The following is an 8,341-nucleotide window of genomic DNA, read 5'->3' on the forward strand; positions in this document are numbered from 1 at the left end:
AAAATAATGACATTCTGCAGAGAGGAATTTTGGGGTTGTATTCATTTGATACAGTTGAACTCTAAAGATTTATCTTGGAGAGTCTTTGCAAAATGTGCACTTGAAAATATTATTTTTACTACCATTGAATTGTCTCCATTTTCTTCCTCTCATTTTTATTCCTTAGTTAATAGTTTATAATTAAGAAAAAAACCCTCTTGTGATACCAAAGCACATCTCCTGTCCCACTGCTGTGCAAATGCACATATAACCACTTGTTTGTTTGTACTTTTACAGGTGTTGGTTGGTTCTGTGCAGATACGGAATGTGGTTAAAGTTTTATAATGGAAAATCTGACAGGCAGTTAACTAATCCATGAGTCATATTTCGTAAGTGCCTAAAGGTCTCTGATGTTCGACCTTCATTTGATACCCTTGCCATCACGGAGTTATGCATAACCCATCTGAAGAACATTCTTTATATAGATGGCTGCATGCTGCCCTTTTATACCTGCAAGAATGAGCATTGCACTTACTGAAACAGGGAAGTCTACTGCCTGCCTTTCCACCCCTCTCTCTCTGTGGCTGTTTGCGGAACTGCAGAGGTACATTCAGGAAACTGACTTAAATGACAGCAGTGGAAGACTTCCTGCTTAGTTTAAGTCCTCTGTAGGGCCTAGCTGACAGGTAAGGAGAGGGGTGGGGAGCTGTTTTTGGGTTCTATTTGTCTTTATTTTGAAGGATTTAATCATCAGTACAGCTCTAATAATGTACGTAGCATTGGTGCTACCAATACTAACAGAATTCTGGTGTTTTTACCTGTCCGTAGCTCAGTTGGGCTTAAGGCAGGCCAGGCAGATACGGAATGAGACAACCTTTTGTCAGATGATCCCAAATGGGAAACGCACCTTTACTGATGACAGTGGAGGTTTACCAGCCTTAGCAGTGTCAAGGTGTTTATAGAAAGTCTTATGACGTGTAGGGGGCCCTTCTGGAGAACCTACTACTTTATTCCTCGGCCAAAGGATGGAAAAGCACTGTTTGCTTTTTTGAGTACCATAAAGTTGTTGTGGTTCAGAACTTCTCAAGTTGCCCAGTATGACAGTAAAGAATATTGGCATCGCTGTTATTTTCGAAGCTAAAATAAGGCAGACACATGACTTCAGCAAGCGCATGTGAAGTTTGCACATCATAAGTCATTGCAATAAAGAAACCAAAACAAAATCCTAGTGTGTTGTTAAAGCTGGAATATGTTTTCCATTAAAAAAAAAAAAAATTCCTTTAGATTTGATTTAGCTTCTTTTTCCACACCTATGGAACTGTAGAGTATCTCAAGAATATTAGCACACTGCCTTTGCAAGACAGAAAGTTCCAGTCTTCCTGAATGGACCCAAGTATAAAGTATAACAGAAGGTTATCTTATTTTTTCAAACACTCCAGCAACAGCAGCTTTTACTGCACTGCCAAATACTAGGCAACAATTAGAACAGCTGGGAAGACAAATCAGAAAAAAAGAAAGCGGAGGACAAGAGCGGTGTCCCACGCTTTTACTTTGGCTGCCATTTTAAGAAGCGCGCCCTTTGGCAAATAACCATTTTGTAATTGTGTTTTAAGATCACAGCAGACGTTAGGGATGATGTATGTGCAGCATGCGAGCTCCTTGCTGAGTGCTGAGAACTGCCCAGTGAGGATCTGGCACAGTGGGAGGGGAAAGATATACACAGCCTGCCTGTAGGCACCAGCGTGGAGGTTAGTCATCTGCTGAGTCAATGGGAGACACCAGCACCTCCGAAGGGTGCTTCTGCCTACTTGTCATCTAAAGTTAGACAGCTAACGTTGGTTGCTAAAAAGGAGCTGAGATGAGGGAAAGGGTTTCACAGCAGATATATCTGCCTGTATGTGTGTTAGCAATTCTACCGCTTCACACATCTCTATGTATTTGCATAGAGAATGATTCCTGGCTGGTATTTTCAAGAAGTGAATTCCCACTTACCAGAACATGATAATAGCTCGTGTTCCTTATTTACAGAGGTCTAGCTGTACAAGTATTGACTTGTCAGTCACAAATTCTTGCAACAATCAGGAAGAGTTAGGGATTTTCCAACCTTGCAAATAGCTTTCCAAGAAAGTCATCAGAAACAGTTGGATAAACACACAGTGCAACTTGTAAAACTCCAGGCAAACTGACAGCACAGTCAGAATTAGAATCAGTCTGAGCTTTTTTTCTGATGTGATGCTGGTCATGTAACTAGTGTTGAGATAAATCTGGTTGCATGGGAACTGCTGAATCACGGCCTGAACCTCTGATTGATCACCTGAGGCGAGCAGTAAGTCAGCCACAGAGCCCAGGTGAAGGCAATTCAGCTGTGCGATCAGAAGGGGTGGAGCCTGGCTGCACCTCTCCTAGACCCCATTTAAGGACTGACTGCCACTGAGGAAGGATCTCTGTCTGGAGGTTCCTCCTTGTGGAGTTTCTTGTGAGCCTACATTGCTGGTGAGCACTTTTCATTTATCTCATTATCTTTTCCAATGTGATAATCTTACCAGCCTAACTTCTCTGCATGCTTGTTGATCGTACAATGCTATACAGCATCTATATACTTACTGATCTTACACCTGGTGCAAGCAGCATACCCTAAACTCTAGGAGCCTTCAGTTTGGAGGAATTTTTGTCCTGTTTGTAGTGTCTGAAAGTGTGCTGAAGGATTTGTGTTGGTATCGTTTGGGGTTCCTGCAGAAAGAAGGGCCCAGCTACACAAATCCTATCAGCAGAGTAGGCCTTTTTGAAACAAATGCGACATAATAAAATGCACTACAACACTTGTCTGGTGGCCTGAGGCACTGCTTTCCCCATTTGGCCTGCAGTATCCACTGGAGTCAGTATAATGATCTCCAGCAGTTTATCCTGGCTTTGGATCATGGTATTCATAGCAAGCGTTTGTTTCTGAGTGCCAAGAAGATAGAGGAGCTGTGCTGTACAACTGTTCCACAGCACATTGCACTCTTATTTTGGCTGGCTCTTTTGTATTTAAAAAAATGTTTTTCTTTATAAAAAGTCATTTTCTTCAGTCTCAAGAGAATTTTCTGTTCTGTCCATCCTTCCTCTTTTTATTACAGCATTTGCTATAATTGTTAAATTGTAAGAACATCATTACCTAGTTCTCTCTTTCTCTTAACTATTCCTGGCACTGAGAATTAAAAGAAAATATACATTTTTAGTTCTGTGTGTAGCTCCACTGGCTTATTTTCATGTTTTGATAGTGCTTTTCAGGCTCTCAGCTTGCCCTTATTCTCCTTGATTCCTGATTCACTGAGCTTGCGTAGAGACTGATGCTGCAGCAGGGTGAAGTAAAGCACTGAAAAAATCAGTAAAGAACTGTGACAAAAGAATAGGCATTGCCCCAGGGACTAATATACTAAAACATCTTGAAAAACTTCTGAAAAACAGACCAGTTTTGAGTTGACAGTGTCCTTTTAAGAACAGTTCATGCTGAAAGGTCCTATGACCAAGTTGCTTGGCTAAGCATTGCTTGGCTAAGCACAAGTGTTCATGATTTTTTTGAAATATAAAACATTTATACAGACAAAAATCACAGAATGGCCAGGGTTGGAAGGGACCTCAAGGGTCATGAATCTCCAACCCCCTGCCACATGCAGGGCCACCAACTTCTCCGGTATCTCACAGTCACTATGTACAATTTCTGTGATCCCTTGTCCAGATTTATAATGATCACTTGCTATGCCGGCAGAACTTAAAATGTTGTGGTTTTGTCTTTAATGCTATAATTAAAAACAGGATGATTTTTTGTGGGACTAGAATAATCTGTAGTTCTTTTGAGAGCTCAATCTTTTAAGCAGCCTCATCTAAGATACAATCTTTACTGACCTAAGCATGCAGACACGTTTTTTTACACTTACTGATGTCTTCACTGAGGAATTATACGTTCTTAGGGTTATTTCAACCTGATATCTTAAGATATTTAATCTCTCACTAGTTCTTCACACTTTGTGGATGAATGGATGTTCCTTACCGTGCAACAAAAAGACCAGTCTGGCATTCCTTATATTTTCAACAGGGCGTACTATGCGTTACAGCAGTACTCAGTGAGAAGTAATTACAGGGAGCAGTAGGAAGTTAGCTCTTCAAATGGGAATTTCTTTGCATTGGAATACTTACCTATTTTGATGTCTAATGTTTAATTAGCACTATTCCTCTACAAATTTCTGCCGTGCAGAAACTTTTAAGTCGCTCTTAAAAGTTTTGTTCTGAAAATGGTGCATGTAAGGTATTTGAATCTTGAACCTGGTTTGTCTAGTAGTACTAATGACCTGGGGCAGACAGTGTTTAGATGGTAGCAAGCACCATGGCGGCACTTAGTAAATAATGAAATAAATCATGGACTTTGTTTCTGTTTAAACAGTGTGCTTACTCTCTTTGTATACCAGTCTTCTGGATCCTGCTCAACAGCCTCATTTGGATGAAACTGGATACTGTGCCAATTTTATTCCAGCTCCATTAATGTATGGCAACAATACAGACAATGCATTGGCTGACAAAGAACTCCTACTCCTCCTCTGGATTAATGTGGCGAGGTTTTTGCAGTGGGGTGGCCTGCAAGAAGCCCAGCAGCTGCCCCATGTCAGATAACAGCCCTTGTAGGAGCAGCTCAGGCCTGAGCTGCAGCCCATGGAGAGCGATGTGCAGAGGGGCAGGAGAGCAGAGGGAGCTGCTGCCCGTGGGGAGCTGTGTGGAGCAGTGCCTGAAGGGTAGACTACATGGTACAGAGCTTGGTACGGTGTTGGAACAGTGCTGGGAGTGCTGTAGCATGTGGAAAGCCCATGTGGGATCAGACCAGAAAGGATGACATCTCATGGGAGGGATCCACAAAGAGCAGAAGTAGAGAGTGACCGTGGAGGAGCAGAAGAAATGAAGCTTTATGGATTGACCATAGCCCCCTTTCCCTGTTCCCCTGCGCTCATTGAGGGAAGGAAGTAGAAGCTGAGCCTGAAAAAAGGTGAGAGATGTTTTCAGTCTGTTTTTATTTCTTGGTGCCCTATTAATAATAGGCCATAAATATAATTAATCTTCCCCAAGTAGCCTATTTTGCTTGTGATAGTAATCACTGAATGTTGTCCCTGTCTTTCCCTCAAATCCATGAGCTCTTCCATTGTATTTTCTCTTTCTGAAGAGAAGTGAGAGAGCAGCTTGATGGGCACCTAGTGACTTGCCAATGTTATCCTACCACAAAACAATAAAATCCCAAGTCCTTGAGCCTGCACTAACAGTATAGAATCGTAGAATCACAAGATTGGAAAGGACCTACAAGATCATCCATTCCAACCTTCCTCCCATCACCACTGCTACCACAGGCCACTGAACCATGTCTCGTAGCTTCTCATCCAGAACATTGCCAGGGACAGAGACTCTATACCTCCCTGGGCAGGCCATTCCAGTGCCTGGCCTCTCTCTGAGAGAAAAAGTTTTTCCTTATGTCTAATATCCACCAGGACTTCTAGTTTATGTACAAGTAGATGAGTAAGGTAGAAAAGGAAAGTGATGAATGCATTCAAGGCAACAATTACAGCACATAAGAACCATTGTGTCTAACTCACTGCCCTGCTCTGGACTGTGAGATGTATTCTGAAAATGCAGTTACTGTACCAGTGATGGATGGGGTACCCAAGTACATGAGAGCCAATGTGAATTGGTGGTGTGAAGAAAACTCACACTAATTAACTGTTATAAAGTACAGAGTGGAGAGAAATTGGAAGAGTAAGTGTTAACTGCGCTCTACAGTGTTGGCCTTCCAGACCCACCTGCAGGTGCAGAAGCAGAGGGTGGATGTGCTGTAGAGGGGAGCTGTGGGCTTCCCTTAGAAGAGCTTGAGAGCATTTCAGTAACCCCAGTGTAAGAGATGTCCCAGGGAAATCATACTGCAGCTGACTGCCTAGATTGCACATGTTTTTAATAGAAACATTGAAAATTGTTTCAAGACTGAGGCGCGTACATGTTAAATGTTGAGTATGAGCTGAGGAACACACAGAACTGTACTAAATTGGTTTCTTGTACAGGCTGACAAAACACTCAGGGTGCATCCTAGTCCCAAGTGCTCTCATAAAAGCCCAGGTATCCTTGTACTCTCCAACTGCCAAATCAATCTTAAGCAACCTCACTTAAAGGTTTAACTCTCAGTCTGATTTAATCACTTTTCCATCACGAATTAGCAAAGCTGAGAAATACTTTGTGGCTAGCTTCAGTGTATTTTATATCTGTGATATCTGTACTTTTTAATTTTCGATGTATAACTGATAAAATAATAATCCCCATATGCATTTATTGTGGAATAATAATACTTACGGGAATCAAAAGATTAGTACTATATGTCATCTTTATTGCAGAAGGAATTACACTGAGGAGCCCTGAGGTGGCCCGGAGAACAGGAAGGGACAGCATTCAAAACTCCAGCAACCAGTGAAACAGGAATTAAGATATTACTCACCGAAGCCTCTACAAAACCAGACTAAAATGCAGTCGAAAGTCTTTGCCAACTCTGGAACTCAAATGAAAATCTGCTGTCTTAGAAGCAATAGCAGCCAGAGGGAGTTGGGAAGGGATCAAGGAAGAGTGGGGTGGGAGACAAAATCTCAAAGACCACCGGGATGAGAGGTATTCACCACCTTAGACATCATCACGTGAAGGCAGGATGCCCTGTGGAGCCTCGATTGCCCAGCAGAAGTTACTGTGTTGAGCAGAGGGTTTCCTGGTCAGAGTTTGGAGGAGGCCAAGCTAGGCAGTCTGAGTCTGAACTGTTTGCTCTGTGATAGCAGCTGTAGCTCTACTGAGTGGTAAATGAGTGAGTAACGGCAAGCTGGCAGAGCTGAGGCTGCAGTAAGAGAGACACATATCTTGATGGTTCAGGCATGCCCTGTGTCAGCCGTGAATTCTGCAGTTTGTGTTAATAAGTGGAGCATGCAAGTTGTCTGCTTGCCATAATGCGGGCGGCAGCCAGGCAGCCTGTGAAAATGGATGTTGTGGGGGCACCAAAACAAGGAGCTGAACATACTATCTCGAAAGAAATCTCTACAGAAAGAAAAAGGGAGATACCATCCTTCATGTCTGGGCTAGTGTGAATTCATCAGGCTTTGTGTTTGAATGGGATCCAGGTATAGTGTACAAGTAACTCCTGTTTGCTCTGCTTGACCTAAATCCAAGTTTTGCTTTGTCAGGTTCTGTCCGACGTGTGTTCTGTTTCCCTACTGCGTAGTAGCAGTGCTGGAGGCTGGGTGTTAGTATTGGCAATCTGATGATTCAATCACACAAGTATGAAGGCCATATTGTGGCAATAGGGAGGAAGTGAGGGCATGTAACCTTACCATGTGTTTTGTGGTGGTCGAAAGTTTCAGTTCATGCTGAAAGAATTCTTACTTGCGAAGTTTCAAAAGGATTAAATGCAGACTGTCCTTGTATTCTAGACAGCAGTCAGGCACCACAAGCAACCTGCTTCTCTGCCAACAATGTGTTTGGGGATATAATGCCTTGTTCAGTTATTTATAAGTAGTCATTTTCTGGGATCAACACCTACCAGAGCCCAGCCATCCACTTCCACCGCCTCCCATTCCTTGGCAGCCATTCCTGCAGCAGGAATGCATAGGTGGTGAGAGTCCTCCAGCTGCCCTTCAGCTGTCCTCATCTTCAGCCTCTCCGGTTTGGGGGTCTTGACTGGTAAGAGAAGCATCTGTTTGAGACCCTGCCTTAAACAATCACGCTGCCATAAATGAATAAGTTTCCATTGCTACGAGTCAGGAAGACTGCCAGCTCTTGGATACCCACCTCTGGTTGGGCCACAAGAGGAAGTCACCTTGGCACAGAGTCTGTGGAGACACCAAATCCCACTCCTGATCATAGAATCACAAGGTTGGAAACGACCTATAAGATCATCCAGTCCAACCATCTCCTCATCACCATTGCCACCACGAGCACTAAACCATATCACACAGCATGTCATCCAGGTGCCTCTTGAACACTGCCAGGGGCGGTGACTCCACCACCTCCCTGGGCAGCCCTTCCAGTGCCTGACTACTCTCTGGGAGAAATAGTTCTTCCTTATGTCCAACCTAAAATGTTGATGTTCACAACAGGTTTGAACTAAGCAAAGTACTTTACCCATGGACAGTGCTGAGATGCTGGTCATCTCAGAAGAAGTGAGCTTGGCTGTGAAGGCAGAGTGTGATATAATTGGTTGTGAGATATGAAGAGAGAAATCAGGCAACTGAAATTGCATTTGGGTCCCAAATGTGGGTTGTGAGATTTTTTCCGGGTGGTGAAGACGTTCAGTATGCTACATGTTTCAGAGATTGAGGCT

At 43.1% G+C, this 8,341-nt stretch overlaps 1 long non-coding RNA gene across 1 annotated transcript; it reads left to right on the forward strand.

Moving 5' to 3' along the window:
* The first annotated feature begins 426 nt into the window (after nucleotides 1–426).
* Nucleotides 427–7,934, forward strand: LOC122155982. The gene is made up of 3 exons (XR_006167349.1): nucleotides 427–665; nucleotides 4,425–4,993; nucleotides 6,378–7,934. It is a non-coding gene; the product is annotated as an uncharacterized LOC122155982 (long non-coding RNA).
* The last annotated feature ends 407 nt before the right edge of the window (nucleotides 7,935–8,341 follow it).

Source organism: Centrocercus urophasianus, unplaced genomic scaffold (assembly GCF_019232065.1).
Source record: "Centrocercus urophasianus isolate 14NV4802_14NV808 unplaced genomic scaffold, USGS_Curo_1.0 seq_12, whole genome shotgun sequence".
In the NCBI taxonomy this organism is placed as follows: Eukaryota; Metazoa; Chordata; class Aves; order Galliformes; family Phasianidae; genus Centrocercus; species Centrocercus urophasianus.